Source organism: Athalia rosae, chromosome 3 (assembly GCF_917208135.1).
Source record: "Athalia rosae chromosome 3, iyAthRosa1.1, whole genome shotgun sequence".
Classification (NCBI taxonomy): Eukaryota; Metazoa; Arthropoda; class Insecta; order Hymenoptera; family Athaliidae; genus Athalia; species Athalia rosae.
Genome location: NC_064028.1, coordinates 21,887,248 through 21,909,477, shown reverse-complemented (window position 1 = coordinate 21,909,477; position 22,230 = coordinate 21,887,248). Strand labels below are relative to the sequence as shown.

The 22,230-nt window shown below is 43.9% G+C and overlaps 1 protein-coding gene across 1 annotated transcript in view; it reads left to right on the top strand.

Moving 5' to 3' along the window:
* Nucleotides 1–22,230, top strand: part of LOC105689291 (discoidin domain-containing receptor 2-like) — a 158,094-nt gene that overhangs the window by 27,529 nt on the left and 108,335 nt on the right. The window contains exon 2 of the mRNA XM_025747198.2: nucleotides 12,464–12,559. The gene's annotated coding sequence lies outside the window, so the exon portion shown is untranslated. The remainder of the gene's footprint in view (nucleotides 1–12,463; nucleotides 12,560–22,230) is intronic.

Sequence of the window (22,230 nt, the reverse complement as noted above, 5' to 3'; positions counted from 1 at the left end):
TACACAGGTAATGCAATGCGTGAGATAATACTCGGGGCGCTACTCGAATGCAGCAGACAACGCGAGAGAAATAAAAGAGAGAAATAAAAGAAAGGGAAAAAGTGGAGGAAAGAGAGACAGAGAAATAAGCACAGCATTTGCCCCGTAAGTTCGCGGGGGGTGCAGGTTAAATATACCGAGATCTAAAAGTGATTGCGGTTTCTGGTTTCTGGTTTCTGGTTTCTGGTTCGCCGCTATTATTCGCTGCTATATTCACGTTGTTCGGTGTCGCCCAAGGGTCGCGGGTGTAGCACACATACAGCCAGCCTGCACCGTGTCACGCGTCCGCGTCGGTTTGTGCGCGATGATAAGAAATGCCTTTACTGTCGCGTGCTTCGTTATTTCACCGTTCCATAGGTAGGTAGGTGGGTAGGTAGGTAGGTAGGAGAGATATACATATAATACTGAATATTTATAAGCTCCCTCACCTGTCCATCAGAAAGTGCCCCGCTCGCTCTGTACGTATCCGAGTATATACCTGCCTACTCTGCGTGCATTTTCATTTCAAAGTTACATTCCTGTCAGAACTACAGATTAGATTTAGATATATACATATAATATGTTAAATATTAATTCTCCTCTCACTTTATGTACGTAATACCTACGTACGTTACAGTATTTTATTTTATTTATTTCACTCATTTTCAGCTGTTATATCGTTACGCATTTTTATTTTCTCATTCTTAATTCATTTCAAATTTTTCTTCTCCTTTTTTTAGATGAGATTTTTTTTTCTGGTTTTTTTTCCTACCTACCTTACAAGCTCTAATTAGGCCAATTGATAAACGCGTACGCACACTGTGGTTGTTTCTTTTTTTTCCGTTCACTCACGTCATAAATTATATTATATAAATATTAAACCACTCACTGTACAGGGGTTTTAATTGAAAAATATCACGCGAAACGTGAAAACTAAGAAGAAAAAAATTGAAAATTGAAAAACAAATTCACGCAATACGTTCGCGGGGTACGATACAAAGAAAAAAAAAAATCAGACGACTGAAGAAAAATGAAATTGATAACGAAGGAATTTATGAACAAGTACTTCTTTTTCTTTCCCATCGATTTTCTCGTTCTTGTTCCTTTTTTTTTCATTTGCTGATAGAAAAGTTAAAACCGCAGCTATTAAACGAACATATATCACGTCGCGATTGAAAATCTAGTTGAAATGCGACTTTAATTGAGAATTTATACAGCTCGTGCTACTCAAGAAATTTCAAAGCTCGGTCACCCTCAACCCACTTTGACTCATAATATACCTACACTAGTCATATCCAATAAATTAGCTAGTAGTTTAATTTCTGCTTTCAGACTAGTTTCGAATTAAAGTACGTACGTCGATCGAATTATCCACCATGTATGGGATGTTTCATGTCAATTACACCAAAGTTGTGTCTAATTGTTCCATTTTTTGTTTTATGATTTGAATAAATTTGCTAAAAATAATTCTTTTCGCGTTACATTTCGTTTGCATAATTATACGCGGTAATTTTCGCGGGTTACGCCCTTCTGTTTCTTGGTCCTCGACGTATTCGGATTCGGATGGGATATGTAAGCGGGTACGTGGATAGCTCAGCCGTCATCACGTGCCCCTTTTTTTTTGTCCATTTTTCGTTCTCGCTCGCCTCAGGAAGTGTTTCCGGAGTGATGACGTTAGCCGCAGGAACTCCTTGCCTATGCTCAGACTATTAATTATTCTTCGACCGATCGGGAGAATCACGTATCGTGTACGTAACACTCTCCACGTCCGAAGAGTCTCGTCATTTCAACGGTGATGGGAGATTCATTATTCATAACTCTCGATAACGATTTCAACGAGAAGATAATCCGTCCACCGAATTAGGGCTACTCAATATTTCGCTCCGAACACGGCGCAGAATCGATTCGGTTAGCAAATTTTGGCCGATGAGAAGATGAAAAATTGAAAATTCGAGATACGGAGTGAAAAACTCTTGCTCACCCACATCGCGTGACTCCGGTGCATTCCTGTCGAAGGTACGAGAAAAAAAAAGAGAAAAAAAAAAAAACAAGGGGCGGCCCTCGATGTAGATTCCGAGACATTCCCTCAACGATATAATATTTCCCATCGAAATCGTCGGTTATCGTGAAAAAGCAGAGAGTGTAAATATGGAGAGTCGAGAGAAGAAAGGTCGACCCCTGTAGAGGGAGGAGTTCGTCGCGTATGGGTTTCGATCGCGAGGTCCAATAACAATCTAAAATTATATAAGAGCAAAATGGGAGTGTAACCATCACGGATCATTCATCAGCATTATTCACGGTCACGGCATCGGCTTTACAATAAGGGCGCTCCGCTACCCCCCCCCCCCCCCTCCCCCCGGCCCTTTAGGCAGGCTCGTAGGCAGAGCGTAACTATTGTGTGAAGTGATTAAATTCCGAATGCGATAGCCACGCGCGCGACGCGCGAGATAGGTCGCGCGGCACGAACGAAGGGCACCCAAAATACAAAGATCCCGATCCGGGATTCGAAGGGCCGGCGGCGCGAGCGGCATACGTGTAACGACGGCGAGCCGAGCGTCAAAACTGTTTTATAAATTTAAATAAGATCAGATACGATCCGGCAACTATTCGCCTTTCGGGGACGATTTTGACCTTAAGGTAGACGTTGCGCGCGGAGGCGGGGTTCCGTTTAACGGTGATAGCCTGAATTTTGACTGGCTCATTTCGAAGGACCTCCAGCTCCGCCGTATCGCACGGTATAGCAATGACGTTAGTTTGATGGTCGCATTGTACGTTTTGAATAATTTAATGCGCGGGGACTAATTGTGTTTATGTAAATTAAAAGGGTTCACTTGATTTCCCAGGGATATCAGTTAAGATAAGGACTCGGCGACTGTGTACGAGCGAGCATATGGGGCGCGGGTATATCTACGCAAACGTTAACGGGAGGGCGGGAAAAAGGGAGGTAGGGAATACGAATAAGGGGCCGAAGTGCAGGGAGTTAACTGAAAAAGAAGCAAAGAGCAGAAGGCTGTCGGCTATTGCGGCCCGACGTCCGTTGGGCATCGCCGCATTATACACGGTAGTTTAGACACTCCTGCAGGAATCTCCTCAACCCCCTCTCGTCATCCCTTTGGCGAGGCGCGTTACACGGGGAATGCCGAACGCGTAGGGCGAATGCAGGGAGGTATAGGTATCCATCGGCATATGCACTCTCCCCTCTGTTTTATGGACAGGAGATCCCCTCTGATTAAGCCAAACACAACCTCCGAGGGATTATCTAAATTGCTTTGTGAAATAAATTAACGCCATTCGCTCGCGCTGCACTCTACGATCTCTCCTTTGCATTCGTATACATATAGGTATATGTATACGCGCTACGTTCGACGGTAACCCGACCTCTTGATTCCTGTGCAAACGTTCGTAAACTTGTTTGTATCAACGGCAAATATCTGTCGATAACGAAAGCGTGCTCCCGAATTTCAATGTCGAAAAAGACGAGAAAATGAATAAATAAAATAAAATAACGCGGAGTCATTAAATTTATTAAATCTGAGAGATGCAGGAAGTAGCATATGTTGAGTGAGATTAATGGCGGTGGGTAGTAGTCGGGTGGTAGGGATGATGGCGTCGGATTTTGTCTGCGCGTAAACGGCGGTACGAAGAACAAGATTCGAGGCACGATAATTTCCCTTTTTTTGTTTTTTTTCTAGGATTTGTTTTTTTGTTTTTTTGTTTTTTTTTTCTGTTCTCGAATAAACGGAGTGGCGCAGGCGGTTGAGAAAGGCATTACGAAATTAGACCAATGCGGCGGGTGGCCCTCCGGTCCGATGCGGAGGACCAATGGCCCGTAGGTAATGGGTGGTCCGCGATGAGGGTAGTATAAGGGCTAAGTTGCGCCATCGTGACTCACTTAATTCACTTAACGGACTCTCTATATCGTTCGCAGTCCGGTCTTAGCGTCAACCTGTAAGACCGACACACTTGTACGTATGGAAAACAAATAAACTTCGCAATTTTCTACCCCTTGAACATAATATCGCACTATCTGACTCACGCGGCGAGCACCGCTCCAGCTGTCACTGTCCGCATAAATTGACAGGAACTTCGACGGACCGACTCTGTTTTACAAGTGATAGGAATACCAATAATCGCACGAGTTCGATCGACCAATGTCATTTTCAATGACACCCGAAAAAAATGGCAAGAAATTGAAGAAATCTAATCTCGCCATACGGTAGTTCATGTCCGTAGCCGTTTCCACTTCATTGCGCTCTGCACTTTCTCCCTGTTTTTTTTCTTTTTTTTCTTCGTGCGGTACTAAGCGGCGCGGAGAGAAAATGAAAGTAAAAAATAGTGGAAGACAAAGGGATAAAACGCAGGGCAAGAAAGGAACGAGAATGCAAAAATAATAAAAAAAAAAAAAAAAGAACGTGGAGGGAATAGAAAAGGGGAATACGCGAATGCAGTCGACACACGCAACGGGGCGCGACGCACGTGATACGGGCGGGGGGTGCAGACTTTCGTGTGCGAGTGGTCCTGCCGCCGCCGCTGCCGCTGCAGAATAGTTCGTGTAACGGGAGAAGGACTGCGCTGGACCGTGGACAACCACTCAAAGCAATTGAAAACGGGAAGGGAGTCGCTGCCGCAGAGTTTATTGTAAAAGTGGTTTTCCCTTTTATTTCCCGAAGCCCGGTTCCATTTCTGCGCGTGCAGCGGCCTAACCCCGCCGGTACGATTTGGCGACCATCAGGCACGTAATCTTTGGGGGGAGGAGAGGGAAAAAAAAAAATATCGTAACCGCTACGTGTGAGCTGCCCTGATTTTTTTAATCTCTTTCACCGTACGCGAATGTATCGAATCGCGACTTCCTCGTATATTGCGAACATCCGTAACGTTCGACTACTAGACGCGTGTATAGTTTCACTTACGGTGGAAATAGAGAAAAAAAAAAATAAAAAAAAAATAAAGTAAAAAAGGAGAGGGAGAGAGAGAAGGACGTGGAGAAAAATAAGGAGAGTCGGAACAGAGGCGATCTTCACCGGTGTAGTCATGGGACGCCACGCGCACGGTAAAAGTTAGCTGGCTGAAAGCTTTTTATTTGAAGGGTTGCTAGGAAGCGGTAGAACGGGAGATGCATTATGCAGTACTGTTTGAAGTTTTTTCCTGTTTTTCTCTTTTCCTCGCTCTCTTCTCTTTTTGCAACTCGAATCGCGCGACTCTACGCGACGACGACAGCCCCGTGGACGTGTGTGTGTGAATGTGTATAAATACCTACCAACCCACACGATCGACGCGTACCTCGAAAGCTAAAAACCTTTGAAACGAGGGATTGTTGCGAGGTGGTGACTCGGCAGAAATGTTGAAAAACTTCGTCGGGTGCAACACAAATATGTAGACACACCACGCGTGCGTGGGGGACACGGTTGTTACGGTAAAAGTACAACCGCGCGTCGAATTCGCGAACACTCCGTTCACTAGCTGTGCGAGAATTTCCTTAATTCTCGTCCTACTCTCTTTCGCTTCTGCTGCCGCACATCAGCGCACACCAGCTGACGATAAGTAGTTCGGTGATGGAAACGTTTCTTGAATCCGGAATAAAAAATCGATCAAATTGAGAATGATGAGAAATTTTCCGCAATGAATCTCATTGTTCGCGAGACTGAAAAAAAAAAAAAAAAGTTAATGAGTATATACAACAGCATTTTGAACCATTTTTTCCACTCGTAAAAAAGAAACAAAAATGATAAATCCCGAAACATCCCTTTCACACGCTGCAAGTGTACACCGCAATGTAGAGGGGTAACTCTTATAATGCTTTTATCTTTATGATGTACGGTATAATTACAGTGATAATTTAAGACCATGGCAGAGTTTGGATAAAGGTGGGGGGTGGGGGGTGGGGTGGGGGGGGGGACGAAGTCGCGAAAGTATAATAGTGGCAGTGGTAGAAGACCCGGGCGAGTCCTCGTGGGGCCCCCGGTAATGGTTGACATTATTCCAGGCTAAAAGGACTAAAGTCGGTCCTCCGCTCTCTCTCCGTCCCTTCGTATCCCTCCCCCTCTTTACTTCTATTTTCTAACGAAAATTTCACCGCACATCCCCTAACTACTCAGCTCCTTTACCGCACGACCGTGTAAGCCTAAGTAAAATGTTTAGTATTATACGCAACCACAAAAGAGAAATACGCGGGTAATATAAATTTGTCAACTTATATACACGCAAACACGCTACGTTTATTAAAATTATTCAACCCCCCCCGAATGGCCCGTAATTCCATCATCTTCTCACCGCCGTCCGTATGTACACTCTCCCCGAAAAAAGTGTCTCCAAATTAACTACCCCCGTTCGATCAAGGTGAAGAAAAAGACGAATAGGTAATTAGGATGAAATACAAAACACGTTCCAAGTTTTTTTATTGTGAGCATACCATCTCATCCCGACGAGTGGATCGTCGGGATGAATCTCGACGGAGAATAAATAAAGAAACGGAAAAACAACAAAACGATGTAATAAGGAAAATAATAAGCGGATGAAAAAAAGAAATAAAGAGAGAGAGAGAAGAAAAAAAAAAATCTGGCGTAGCCCAACCATTAATCAAGATCTCGATTCGTTTCCCGCGAGAATTTTTCGGGCACCGTAAGTATTAACCTGAACGGGATACTCGAGGGGTCTTTGCAACGTTGGATGAACGGAGGGGCAGGTTGGGAGAGAGAGAGAGAGAGAAAGTTAATGACTCGTTCATTAATCAACCCCGAATGTATTTCGGCTAATTTCGAAACATTCCTCCACCCGCTGGGGGTCGTCGTGTGGATACCGTTGTCCCTTTTTCTTTGTCTCCGTTCGTTTTTTATTTCACGTGCGTTTTTCTACACCCGTGCGCACAATGTGGGTAAATTGAGTTTCGATTTCCTTTGAAAATAGCGAACGTCTTCGGTCGGCTCGATCGTCGGATTTAATTCATCGGACGACTGCCGCGACTCCGTCGAGTCCGCCGGAGTTTCGGACGTATCGAGTTGTGTTTGAATATTTGATCCGTTAGTTGCAACACTCGAAACTGTACCGTGAGACGGACGATGGATATAGACGGATAGTGTTCGTTCGACTGTCAGAGAAACGGCGGACCGCTGCGGGGCTTTATACTAATTGCGAAGCATCAATCGCACGTCAAAGTCCTTGCGGAAACCGAGAGTTTGTCTCCGTCGTATCCGCATCGCGAAACCATCGGAGAAAACGAGATTCTCTCTTTATCTCCGAACATCCCGCGTATAAACGATCGTTGTATATAAATATATACATTGTTAAGAAACTACGACCATCTCGACGTTCGATCTCCTTTGAATTCATGCGGTTTATACACTCAATAACGCGCTGACAATCGAATTACTTAACGGCAACCTATTCGACGTTCGGCGACCTTATTTTCCCGTCAAAGTTTCTCGTCGCACGGCAAAAAGATGGTTACAAAGCGATCTCACGGCTCGCGACCTGCGCAACGAAAGTCAACTTCTCGAACGTTGAACGTCGGGTGGTTCGATTTCGGTGGATGAAATAAATATTTCGCTCTAGTTGAAGAAAGAGAGAGTCTGAATTTTGAAATTCATCGAAATTTCTCGTTTACCGCACAGCGACAGAGAAACGGTGAAAAAGACAGAACGTGACTTCGGGGGTGAGGAAAAGTGGATGAAAAAATGAAAGTTTTCCTTTTACATCACGGGTAAAAATATAGGTATTATAAATAATATAATATTTTACCTCGTACGCACCGCGGAAGGAAAGGGAAAGGCTTCCAAGAAGTCGCGTGCGCGTTCGAATTTATACGTAATATCAAACTTCGTTTTATGTCTTGTCCTCACATGCCTCGCATACGTAAATTCCACAAGTTTTCCTTTTTTTTTTCATCTTCGAATGGACGTCGTTTGTAACGAGTGGGCGTGGATTTTTTTTCATTTATCTAGATGTGGCCACACAAAACACTGGTTATTCCTATCATTACCTGTCTCCTTTATTCTTTCATATAAATTTTATCTCATTCCATTTTCTTTTTTTTTTCTTCTGGTACCAGCAATGTTTTTTTCGACGATTAGCGCACGTTAATTACACCCGTACGGTCGATCGATATCTACTCTACCAGAGGGTCGATCGATGGCTCGTCGTTTGAAGAATTTTTTTTTTCTCAAAATGATTGAGAGAATTTGAAAAATGGGTCGCAAAAAAAATTGAATGAAGAGAGGAGAAAAAAATTCGTTCTAGTCCGTCGAAATGTTTGACCCGAATACGTGGGGCAGGGGATGGTCGCGATTACGCGCACGATTTGTTTTTTTTTTATACCTATTCTATAGTAAATTACCCTATATATATATAGGTGAAAACTATTGTTCTTGTCACGCAGCCAATATCAAACGAGGGTACATAGTCAATCCCGCATGCAGGAACGAAACGGTTTTCGACGATTAATTGTCCTGCAGGAGGACGAAGGCATGAAACTGGAATTCTTCCAGGATAGCACCGGTGGAGATAATGGATTCGTGGTCAAGGCGAGCGATCCATCACTCTTTTTTCCGTCTTTATCTCGTTCGTTTTATTTATAATTCTATCCTTTTCTCTCTCTCTCTTGAAATAAAATTCGTCGGACGTCGCCTCTTTTTTCACTGGCCCTGATCATCACGAGCCTGCAGTTTTGTACATGTATAATTTTTTTTTTCTTTTATTTCATCTCCTTTCAGTTGATTCTTTTTTTTTCTCATTCATCGAAACGAACGTCGTTTAACCTCCGTCCCGCGAATCGCATTGATAAAATATTCGATTTTTCGAATTCCGAAGATAACGAAGACTTTATAGAATCGAGACTTGTTTTTCTCGGTGAAACGTGTAATGTTTTATCTAATATATTTGATTCGACTTGTTCGAGAAAATTGAGTTGGCAGTCCACCAATTCGTTCCCTTTCCCTTCTTTTTTTTTTTTTCTCTCTTTTCTCTTTGTCGGTTTTTTTCAATAAATGTATTCGTATATATAATGGTACATAGGGAATGTATCACATGCAATTACGCCCACATACCTCACCGTATATTATAAGCCTTCGGGGTTAGTTTGGGATCGTTATTTGCCCAACTCCGGCACGATTAATTGGCCGTATCATATATACATTTGGCCAAAGGTCGATCAAAAGACAATTTGACAATGTCCCAGTTTTATATTTATTCGTTCGACTTTTTTTTTTTTCGTCTCTTCACGTGCTTTTTTTTTTTTTTTTACCTTCAACCGCACAAGCTACCCCGCTACACACGTGTAATAATCGAAGTCGTTTGTAAAAAATGTTTCGAGTCAAACATGATATTTCTTTTATAATATCGATTTGCTCTGTTTTTTTTTTTTTTTTTTGTTATCACCTCTACATACCATATACTTGTATCGAATCGCGTTTGAAATTGGCTCGGCTCGCGCGTACGTATAAATAAAACGCGAAAGAGCTTTGATGAGAACCGAGATGGAACGATACGAAAGGTGGGGAGATACGCGGAGAGAAAATCTTGAGGATGAAACACGTTCTGTAGTATAGCGAGCTAGCGAGGGAAGGAAGAAGAGAGGGAAACGCGAAGCCCCGAGGAGGGCGGGGAGGGGTCAAAAGAGAAATTGAAATTAAAAGTACGAAACGAGAAAATAATTTCATTTCCCGACGCAGCTATACACACGGTCTTTGCAAATTTATTTAAAAGGAATGCAGAAGGATAATACAAATTTGTATAATTCACCATCGTAAGCGTCTAACGAGCGTTAACCGCTAATTAATTAGTACTGAATTAATAATTAGAAAAAGGAGGAGACAGAAAAAAAAAAAAAAACAAACAAACAAAAAATACGAACAAACCCCTTTTTCTCTCTTTTCACAACCCGCAAACATTATATATGTCATCAACCGACGACTCGATCCTTGTCGCTAAAAAAGAGCGGGTTGAAAATGGCAACCTTTTTTTTCGATATACGTCGTTTTTCTTCATTTCCCATTAAGTGAAATTAAAAACTCGGGATACCGACGTGCGCGTGTGCGTACGTACTTTACGTTATATGCGGTTGTGCGGTCGTGTATCTTTCGGCAAATAATGGGACGCGGCGTGCGTCGTTTATACATTCGCGATATCATTCGCATGAGGAGAACGGAGCGGAGGAGGGTGAACGAAAAAAAGGGAGCAGATTTGTAAAAGGATGGATAAGGATATGGGAAAAGCTTCATAATATTATACGTCGACTCCCTCTTCGGCAGCGGCCCTGTGGGTCTGGGTAGAATACACGTACAGCGCGACGTGCGTATCTGCTACACACCTCTGTGTATACGCCTACTTTCTTTTGACGACGGTAATTTTCTCGCGTATGTTTATTCGGTGTATAACACGCAAATAATGTGTCTCCATCTGAAAAATAGGGGTAATAAATTGTCGTTGCCCCCCAGTGGCATCGACGCCAAAGTCGCGGCCGGGCTAGCCCTTCGATAGAACTGAATATGTTATATACTATACAGTCGCGGCGCGGGTGTTGGTTAGGGATGCGAGGGAGGGAGGGAGGAATAGTAGACGGTGCAAGCTATTCTGCACGGAACACCCTACGCCGACGCCGACCCCGTCGAACGCACACCGCTAGGATATACCGGTACCGTATAGAGTTTTTCCTTGGGGAGTGCTGGAAAACGACCCTTCCCACATCTCAAATGTATTGAATATAAAAGCACCTAAGTAGATAGTTCCAGTCTCGAGATACTTGCCCTCCAACTTTCACTACCTTCATGTTCCTTATATATATACGCTTGCAGTTTGGTTTCTTACGGGTGTTTTTTTTTTTTTTCTTTCATTTTTCTTTTTTACACCAATGCCGGGCTGGATACCGTATTTTCTTCTGACCCCTTTACAAAATGGAATAGGCTGTCTGCCGACGTGGATGCTATAAACAACCTTTACTACCTACATATAACGTAGTGTCTGGGTGATAGAAAAGAAAAAAAAAACGAAACAGGAAGAAGTCTACGGGTTGAAAAATTTATTCGAGAATCCTAATTCAACGGTGATGCACGCCGAAATTGATCCGGTTCGTAATTTGGTTGGGAAATTTTTTTAATTTCGATCAGTAAAGTTAACGATACAAAATGAAAATAGAGGAGAAAGTGTCGTGTGAAATCGGACCGGCTAACTTGGGGGGGTATGAATTTTTGCCCCCCCGCTGAGCTCAAATTGCTCTTCCAGACGTCCTGCTTTGTAGTTTACTCATCGATGCCTCGTACTTGAGCGCTCAGCGGAGTCTGGTCTTTGATTCTTGACTGTGAACGGAGCAGAGCGTAGGTAATTACCGTTAACACGATTACGCGGTTTCCTTGAAGACCGGACATCCGCCCGTTCGTATTAAATTACCAATTTAATAGATTTATATGTTACACATACGTTATAAGTGCGCCCGTTATACGTGTGCGAAGTGAGACTCCCGCGGAGCAGCGGTCGACGATCGGTTGCCGCGAACAAAAAGCTTCGGAGCTTTTTTTTTCTTTTTTCTTCTCTTCTCTTCTCTTCATTTCTCTTTCTCATCCTTGAAACAATTAACCGACCGACTGGCCACTTTTGAACAGTGGTCCGCGATCGACGCACGCTGCGACGGAATCGGGGATCAGGTCAGTTAATACGTTAACTGCGGGCGGAGAGAAGAGCAGGCGGAGTCATATCTGGCGCGGAGGTATGACGCGCGGGTAGGTAGGTAAATGTCTCCGTTGGATGTGCTGCGGAGGTCACATCTGCATTTCTATTCACTCTGCTAATGGGAGGCTATTCAACGATATCCGCAACGCTTTAGCCCTCCGCCGTTGCTCTCTCGCTCTTTCCACTGTAGTCGGAACACGGAGCGGCGAGCTTGGCTTAGGGTATATCACTGCCATTGATAAGTGGCATCTGTTTGTCCGAGGTTTATGGCAATTTGAAACATTAATTGCAGATTAAACAGACGCGAGTTGCTCAACTGTGCGAACCGGGTATTACTGTATATTGCACACTATAACTACCTCCTGCCCCGGTAATTATGCCGCGGTAATCTCTGCTCCGCCACTCACCAGCTCCGCTGGACAATTACAGTCGTATGGGTATAACCCTAACCCGGTGCACGTCCGACTACGGGGTGGATCCGAATTTTATATCGACTCTCCGCCAGGTGATTCTCCTTGACCCGCGGACGGCTAAGTCCGCCTGAAAAAAATACACCGGATCCCAACCCTTCGGAATTGGGGGTCGATTTATTTCTTCTTCGTCGATCGAGTCTGACGAATATTCTACCCTCTGGTTCCTCGTCGAAGGAAAAAAAAAAAAACTAACTCAGTTCGGTCAAATTCGGTCGCTGTTGTTTCGTTGTGAAAAAAAAAAACATTGGTTCTCGTTACTTTTTCACATTTTTGTTCTCTCTATTTTTGCTTACCACCCCGTACATTAATGTCCACAGGTTCGAAAGGGTCCCACACGCGTTCGCTCCACTTCACATGCGAGCATAGGGGCAGTTTCACGTGGAGAGATCGACGTCCTCGCGAGTGGAACAAAGGTCGGTGTGTGGAATTCGATAGAATATTTGTATTGTACGTGTTAAGCGTAGGATTCCACGTACGTTGACGCCGAGTTACATACAGATGCACGTACGGAGAGTACCCGCGCGAAGCAGACGCAGTGGCATCTGTTTCCGCAGTAAACGAAGAACGGTCTCGAGATTATACGACCTTCGCTCTCCCCTAAATTAATTGAAACTTGGTCATAACAGAGAAACTTTACCCGTGAAAATTAAACGCTAGTGCGAGGTACAAGGTGAACGAGCGAGTCCGCGGGTATACGTCTATACCTATACGCGCGTACTTGGATTCCTCGGAAATACACGAGGAGCGCGAGCGCTGCTAAGTTTCGAAGATCGGCAACGCGTGCGAAGTCAAGTATCCGCGGATGATTTAGAGCCTTTGATTTTTCCCGAAAATTCACCCCGCCTCAGCAGGACACGCGTTGCTTCATTTTTCTCCGTTTCCCTTCTGAGGGGATGAGTTTTTTCATCGCTTTCTATTTATTTAAAACCTTACGGGTGTCGCGCGTAGACTTACGTAGTCGAACCGTCGTCGAAAACTCTCGAGAAAACGAGGTGGTAAAAGTGAAAAGAAAAATTGAAGGGGGGAAAAAAAAAATCGAGGAGAAAGAAAACGTTGATCGTTCATCGGGGTCGCGCGCTGCGGAGCGAAACACGCGATTGCGAGGTACAACACGTATTAAAATACATACCATTCCGTCTCGTCTACCCTATTCTATCCCAAAATGAATAGTTAGTTCGTCCTCGGATTAAATGATATTATTCATTGCGGTCCACGGTACATTATGTATGTACATACATATATGCGCGCGTGTACAACATAGGTACCTAGATGAAAATATTATAATTGAATCGTTATGTTGTACGGTTATAATTGAATATATTTCAACGTGTCTTGTATAATCGACCGCGCGCGCTTCGTTAACCGCGTCTCTTACCGATCTGAATTATTACCGCGGTCCGTAATGGACTTCGCGTTAAATTATACCTCGACGCTGTAATGAGTAAATCTTATTGTCGGAACGTAAATTTTTCATTCGCTTCGTGGACCGCGCGTCTCTATTCCTCTTCTATTTCGTCCCCGAATTATTCGAATCTTTTGAGAATTTTTCCCGACTATCCCCGACGAATCCGGCTCGTATATCACATCAGGTGGTACGAATGTGCACAGAGCGGTGCATTCGTACATATATGTATATATAGGTCACACAGTCAGTGCTCGAAAGCTGCGAGTAAAGTGAAGTCACGTATTACTTGAATTACTCAAAGTTTGGCAAGGCGTTAGCCTGGGGGCAGGAGGCACGGGGGGGGGGTAGCGACCCTGCCATAATTTGAGACCGCTTCTAATTACACGGTAACATCTCGTCTCGGGATACTGACTTTACTTTATACCGTAGAGAAATAGAGATAGAAACCTAGAGGATAGGGAAGATGAACTTTTATCCTCATACTCACTTGTACCTTACTTACTTATATACTTACTTACTTACTTACTTACTTACTTACTTACCCGGTTACCGAGTTACTCAGCGGCCAAGATTTATCGCGGAAAGTTTAAAGCTCGTGATGGGTACTTGCTTGGGATATATTGTGCACGTTCGCGGCGAGTGTCTCTGTGTACGCGTGTGGTGTACATGCGCAGGTAGACAGGGGGGCCCTCGTCCGTTCGTTAGACCAATTTCACAGGTCATTTTCTATTAATACATTCCATTAACGTACGGGCCACCGATGAGCTCTGGGAGTCCTGGATGCTGCAGTTATACCGAAAACCACCCCCGTGTATTGTATTTTACGCGGGGATGACGTTACCGACGTCCAATAACCGTACCGCTGACACCCTACTGCATTATGAAGGGTTGACTGAAAGTTTTTTTTTTTTCCAAAAATCCGAAACGTTCGTCAGAAATGAAAATTCATTTTTGTGGCGACAAACGAGCTCGAGCTTTTCTTGGGGTGGGGGGGTGCGTTCTACGCGAAATCGCGCCTGTTCCCGACTTCCCGCGTAATTTCGCATATCCCCGTCCCTCGTCGTTTCCTTCATTTTTCTCCGTCTCTCGTTGAAGGAGTTTCGGTCGACTCGATCTGACCCCCGCGACCGACGTCGCGGGAGCGGATTGCACGTTCGAGAGGAGTAGACTCCTCCGGGAGACGCGGAGATGAGAGGTGGAGAGTTTACACAGAGAGACATATACACGGTATAATACGTGTGATGTACGTACGTGTGGTATATACGAATATACGTATATACATGTATAAATGGAAAGTTGCGCCATGCCGTGAGGCCGGCGGAATCGCGGGCATCGGTTCGACGTCGTGATCTCGCTATATACATATCAACGGGGTTCGGTGCGGTCGTACGAATAGAGATAGCTAAACGCCAGCCGGGACCCTAGAAATTCTAATCCCCTTTCAAATGTCATGAATACGGGCGCCCGAGGATCCTGGAGGGCAGCTGACGGCAACACAAAAGTTCTCATGTCAGCTAAATATTATGCATCGGAGGTCCACCCACCTCTTGGCGAACGACAATGCTATATAGGATTATTTTATGAACATGATCCCGAAACGCCGCTATTTTCGAGGCATTGTCGCGGAGCGAGAGAGAGAAAGGGCGAGGAGGGGGGAGGAGGGGGGGGAGAAATAGATAATAGTATAAGTTCGAAGAGCGCGCTATATCAGAAATGAGATATATACAGACGAATTAAGGACCGAGAGCCCCGAAGGGAAAATTTACCTAAACCCGAACCCGAAGCTAAACCTCAACGAAACCCAATGAGACCCCGTTCACCGGTGACTCACGTGCCCTTTAACATACACCCACACCATTTCAAATATATTATATCTTCCGTTCGACGTTCCGCTCCGCACGATACAGCCGTACATTCTTGTTTTTGATAGCCCTCTTCGGACGACCGCGTGCTCGCGGTCTGTTAAGCCGTTTAGCATTTTAACGCTCTGCCTTCTGGGCGTGCCTAACTAATCCCGTATTCGACGACACTTTCGTTTCAATTTATATGCCGCGTGTCAGCGACTCTTCTCTCCTCTTCTCTCCGCCGCCGCCGCCGCCGCCGCAACTTACTACCCCATTCCGCCTCTTCACTTCACCATTTTTCATTTTTTCTTACTTGCAAACCCCTTCGGATGACGGACGAACGGAAATAAAAAAGAACTTGAGGAGGAAAAATTAATGCGGTGTGTGACTTGACGAAGCGGGGTGCGAAATACATTGGGAAAATTTTCGATTCAAAAATTGCATCGTTTTTGTTTTAGAGATTCGAGTGACGATTACCATAGATAGGAAATGAAAAAATCCAAAAAGAGGAAATCTTGGAAAATTCTGCTTATTCAAAATACATCCAAAAGTCTTGTCTCATTTTTTGTTTTACCTGCGTTTGTGTGCACAAGCGAAAAATAAACGCGCGATTATTAATATAAAAAATATATAAAGTGAACATTATCCCTTCCGGGTAACGTATTAATATACCTTCGTACAAATTTTTCTCTCCGCATTTTTATTAATACGTATATTTTCATTTTTTGCATCCGGAACGTTCAACGTTACGCACGATGCGTAATAATTCGAAATTTTCGTTTGCGTTGATAAATAAAGAAAAAAAATAGAAATAAAATGCAAAAAGGGATGAACGCGCGTGCGGTTCGCTTGTGTATCGAGGAGAGTGGTCCTGCACCGTAGTAAACTCCGGACGAATCTGCGTACGGAGGGCGGACGGATGGGAGGTAGGAATTTCGCCCGGTTGTTACGGGTAGCGCAGACACCCGTGGGTTTGCTGTTCGAGTTTCGAGTCGTTAATAATAATTACGAATTAACGGTCCGTGCAGCCTAAATCTCGCGTGTGCGAAGGGAGGAAGACCGGGAAGACAGACACCCGGGAGGGGTGGGGTGGATAGCGGGAATTAAAATTACCGCAAATGTAAAGTTATGACGAGGATTTATAACGCCTCCGTAACCCTATAAATCGGGCTTTGGTACACGTGAAGGGCATATTGTATTTATACGACATAACCGCATTACACCGATAACGGTATTTCTACCGAATGGAAAAATAAATAATAATTTCCAACGAACGAGTATCTCGTTACCTCGCAGCTGAGCCACCCCCTCCCCTCCCCTCCCCCGTCCCGCCCCCTAGAAAATGTAAATCGGACGTTTCACATCCCTTTCAATAATGGACCAGTAATAATTTAACCACGACCTAGGGAATTCTAGACTCCGCGATTCGTGTGAGCTTTAATTAATTACGTAATGAGAAATTACTAGGCGCGTGTGATCGATTGAAAAAAAAAAAACAAAGATCATTCGATAAATAGAGAATTTTGAACAATTCAAAAGTTCGCAACGTCGATTCGCGCGAACACGGAGACTGAATAATTCAATGAGTAAGCTTGCGGTGTACCTACAAGAAAATTTTGTAGATTCTATTAAAGAATTTAACCGACTGGTTTCAATCGCCACCGTACGCCATGAATCTTTCATTTTCTACCGCCGTACAACCGAACGGGGACCGTGTAGAATTTGCTCTCCTCTGCTAAATTCTTTAAACGATTCATCCGCGATCGCAACTCCGTAACCCACGCGCACACACGGACATGAATCGCGAAACGGTGGAAAACTATCTCTGCCGATAATTCAATTTTCTTCTCTTTTCTCCCACTTTTGCAATACGTACGTCGTTGTCGAATTTCGGTGTCCTGATCACATCGGTCCTGTAACCGTACACCCATGTAAATTTCGGTACATGAAATTGGTTTCTCCCGCCATTGAGCCGCGTACATACGTACCTGTATATATATGTATAAGTACATAGGACAAAGTATACGCAGGTGAACTTTGTGATTGACGTTCCTAACGACGTTTTTAGGAATATTATATAGGGATTTTTAGGACCCGAGGGACGCTCAGATATTTATAGAGTAGTAATGAAACCGTGCTAAGGAAAGTTTGTCCTTTTTTCTTTTTCTTTTTTTTTCTTTTTTTTTCTTTTCACGTGTACGCGAGACCATTTATTAAAACTTTGACAATGAGAAAAGTTAAGTAGGTTTAACTCGGCGCACCAAATCGACCGATGTATCGTTACGTATCTACGGAAACACGGTGGACACTCGGCGCGCCTCTTTCTTTCCCGCAAATTTTTTCACTCGCACATTCATTATTGTACGAATATACACGTTTCGCGAAACCTCTCAATTTATCGATTAACAATTAGCGCCGCTATTGTGAGCGTGCGCTGTACGCTCATTCGACCGTATAACGTACGTAATACCTGTGCGTTAATTATTTACATCACAATACCGCGAGGGTTGTTTCAACGCGAAGTTTAGTTTCCGGCTATAAATTCGAAGCAGGTTTATAAGCGCGGAAGGACGCTTGACCTCCTCAAGGATTTTGGCCCCCGCGCACACACACGCACACACACGGTATACTCGATGCTTCGCAATTTATCGTATAGCATTGGTTTATTAAATTATATTACAGTCCGCTACATGCGCGTTACACATTACGTATGTATATACACAGCGGATACACGTATCTCTTTGCGGGTGTGAAGGATCGTTTCGAGGCAGCGGGGGAGGGGAGGGGAGGGGTGGGTGGGTTACCTAATTGCGAGACCTTCAATAATAAAACAGATGTGGCGAACGGGTAAGGGTGATACCTCGGCAGAGTGCTCTCTGAATAAACAAATACCGAATTTGCAGGCTCATTATTAACAACGAACGCCGTCCATCCCTCCGTCCCGCTCGATCCGCGCTTCCTCTTCCTCTTCCTCTTCCTTTTCCTCCCCCGTGCCGACGCGGAGGTCCTGCGAACGGCAGAAGGCATCGCGAGAGCAACCAAATCTGGGGAGGGCCGACGGTCCCTTCCGTGTACGGAGCGGGTGTAGAGCGCGCTATGCGGAATTTACCCACGGTGCCAATTTCAAAATTGACATCCGATAATGGCTTTCCCTGGTGAAGCTTCTATCGCCTCTAATATACCCCCTGTACACGCTGCAATGATTATCTCAAATTGAGAGATTCGAGCGGACAATATATTCATGAAGCATTGCCACTCCGCTATTATCATCTGTACACGTACGCGCGTTCTCTTATGTAAACCCCTCGATAATTGAATCGGTACGCCTTAATTGATTGCAGTCGATTATTTTATTCATTCGTTTCGCGGTTTATGGTGACGCGTTTCGAACAAGTTCGGAAAATTTATCGAACGCAAGTAAAATGACGATTAGAATTCAAAAATTTTTATCCAAAAAAAAAGGGACCAGATAACGAAAGGAAAAATTTGTAGAATCGATCACCGGGTTGCGGGAGGACGGTTTGAGGTATCGCAAAAAAAAAAAAAAAACAAGAAAGAATTCACTGTAAAATAATCAATAAATAAATAGTAGAGGCATATCGAACGGTTGAGGGTATAACCGGTTTATTGGTAACATGAAAAGTCCATTAATAATTTAATACGGTTAACGTGTAGCCCTCCTATAGCCGTACATTCGGTAAATTTATATCCACGGGGTGTACGGTGTATGCGGAGGGCATGCATATTGTATCCGTGGCACATTCTACGGATGTGCGAAATTTATTCGATATGTGTATCTGTACGAATACGGGACGGCGGGTATAAGCAACGTCCTGCAACGACACGGGGGTTGCCCACCGCAGCCTAATCCAACCCGACCCGAGCTAACACGTAATGCAACGTAACGTAACGCCACGTAATAATATGCAACACGTACCTACGGAAAATGCAACGCGCGATATCCGCGCGCACGTTGCAACGTCTGCAGGAGCGGGCTGTCGTTAGAGAGAGAGAGAGGGAGGGAGGAAAGGAGAGAAATTTCCTACCTGTAGTTCGACGATACAAGTCGTCATTTATATCGACCCAACCCTGCTGTACTCCGCAGAGCGAGCATCGGCGTTCGGCGTGTTGCTCTCATTAAAATAAAAGCGGTATGGCTATGGGGCACTAATAAATGCCGTACATGTACCAAAAACATTTATTACAAACCCACGAGATTTATAAGGTACAACTCAATTCTTCGCTCTCGGGATGTTGTCCGTAGCTGGCTACTGAAAGGTTCCATTTTTCAACTAGAAAACAAATATTTCTCTTCTGGTAATTTTTTATTTTTTTTATTTTTTTTTTCAACCCCCTCCCCATTCGTTTTCACGCGACCTATAAAACTACCGTTCGCGTCGCGTACACTACGAATTGAATCTTATTATTTTTACACGCAATCGTCGAATTCACCAGACACGGGGTTAGATTAATTTTTTGTTTATTCTTTTCAGCAATATTTTTGCGCTCTCGTATTTTTCTTGATTCGGTGAATTACCTGCCATTCGAGTTACGGCCACCCTAAATCTGTCGCTTACGGTTAATTGACCGTGATTAATCAGACGGAAAGACTGAACACGATCCAGCGTTATCGTTCAATTAATTCAAGGGCTGTTATAAAGAAAAAAAAATTTATATTTAGGGCGGCTAAAGAGAGCGAAAAAAAAAAAGGTGCACGGACGAACGAAGCGGTCAGTTTCGAATTGTGAATAAAAGCTGAAAAGGATTTGCTGAAAAAATACAAACTGATCATTGCAATTTATGCTGCTATACAGGAGACGATATCATCTTGTAGGAATTGCACTGTTGCAACAGGTTCCAACGTAGGAACGCGCGGACCTCCAGATCCGCTACATAACGTTCAGACGTCAGCGGTGCAGCGATGCAATTCGTAAAAAATTTATCAGCCGTACTCTCGTCAAAATGGAATCCGGTGAACCATATTCTCGAAAGTGGAAACTCCAAATTAATAAATCAACTCGAACAATGTGAGGATGGAAAAAAAGTTCAGCCAACACCGAGTCGAGATGAAGTGAAGCTCAAAAAAGCTGCGAAGGGTGAGCCCATCTGGAAAACAGAAAAAAAAAAGAAAATCGAAAAAAGGAATTGAAAAAAACGTACCGCCTGGAAAGGATCCAGAGAAGTTTCAACTTCGCCTGTAACTCGTAGACGTCAACGCCTGCCGGAAATTTCATACAAAACATCGGCTGATCTTTTCTGCGTCTAGGACAGATGAGGAGACACGAGCGGCGCTCACTCGAGCTACAGACAGTTTTAGATCAAATAAAATCCACACCCACGATTATCGTCGGGGTTTTATACTCGACAAAAATCGGTCATCCATCGGAATTCGATGGGCAGAGAAAAAAGACACGTCCATAATATTCTTAAAGTGAAAAATGAGGAGATACGACACTCCTTACCTTCCTCCTAACACCGAGTTTATCCAACACTGCAGCAGCTTTTGTCGTATAGGTAGTCGGTAACCAGAATAAACGAGTGCAGTACAAGATCACGTAAAGACGAAAACAGCCGGCTTTTCTCCTAGGAAGAGACGATATGTAAAAAAGAAAAAATAACGAAGAGAAGAGACGATAGGAGAAAAATGAGAGAAAAGAAAATTTAAAGAAAAACAACGAGATTCCGCAGGGAAAAAAAAAATAAGAAAAACAAGACGCGGGGATAAATACGGCCTGGCTGACTACGGGGGATGTTCGAAGGTTACGGAGTCGGGGGATGAAACCTACGGCGAATCGAAATTTGTTTTCCACCGACCAGCTTCACCGCGAACGCGACACACCTTCGAAACATCCCCAAAGTAGTTCATCGCCCTCCCCTCCGACTCCGCACCGTTATCTATATTTATTAAAAATAGGTGAAACGGGGAACTTGTGTTATTTCGGTGACTGTGTGTGTGCGCTCGCGCGTACGTACGCGTTCGTGTAGCTGTAAATCACACATATGTCTATGTGTGTGTGTACATGGGTATCCGTATTTATATTCCCACGGAGAATCGCCGGCGTCTTCTCCCCCTCGGATTCCCCCTCGCCCCACAGTAGGTGGGTCGGTAGGTACATTGAAAAATAAATCTCAGTAAAAGTCTTGCCTGTCGATATACCAGCATTATGCAATATCTTTTCCTGTGTATAACCTGCAGGGGTAAAAAAAAAAAAAAAAAAAAAAGGGAAAAAGACAAAAGTGAAAAAAGAGAGTCGAAGGAGAGGCGGAAAAGAAGGAAAAGGAGATGCGGGATGATGCACATACGAATGTAGTTACATCCACCCAAACCCCGAACACAACAATATCACAGATGCCTTTTGCATACGTGTATTTAAAGCTCGTACCTATGTACTTTGTACGTACAAGGTCTCTGCATCTGCGGAACGCACCCTAGACAGAAACGTTTCGATACGTTCCCTGAAACTACTTTTGCGGAATTCGCATTTGCGTTGCATGTACAAGGTGTTTTTTTTTTTTTTTCATTCATTGCTCATCTCTGATTGGAGGATTTTAACGATCTCCGAAAATTTGAAAACACAATCCTGTCTCATAGAAAAATTCCGGGACATCGAGCTCCTGTTTTTTCTCATTCGATTCGCTCGAAAATTTGTTAAAGATCAAATTTCGAACGAACGTAAAATTTTGTAGACACGAAAAAATCGAAGACCGAATCAATTTCTATCCGCTTTCGAATTCTGGAATTTCATTCCAATGCTCACGTCGCGGGTATTCCAAGTAATAGAAACTCTCATTCAAAATTAGATAGCTACCCCGTATAACCTCGTAACACCGGATA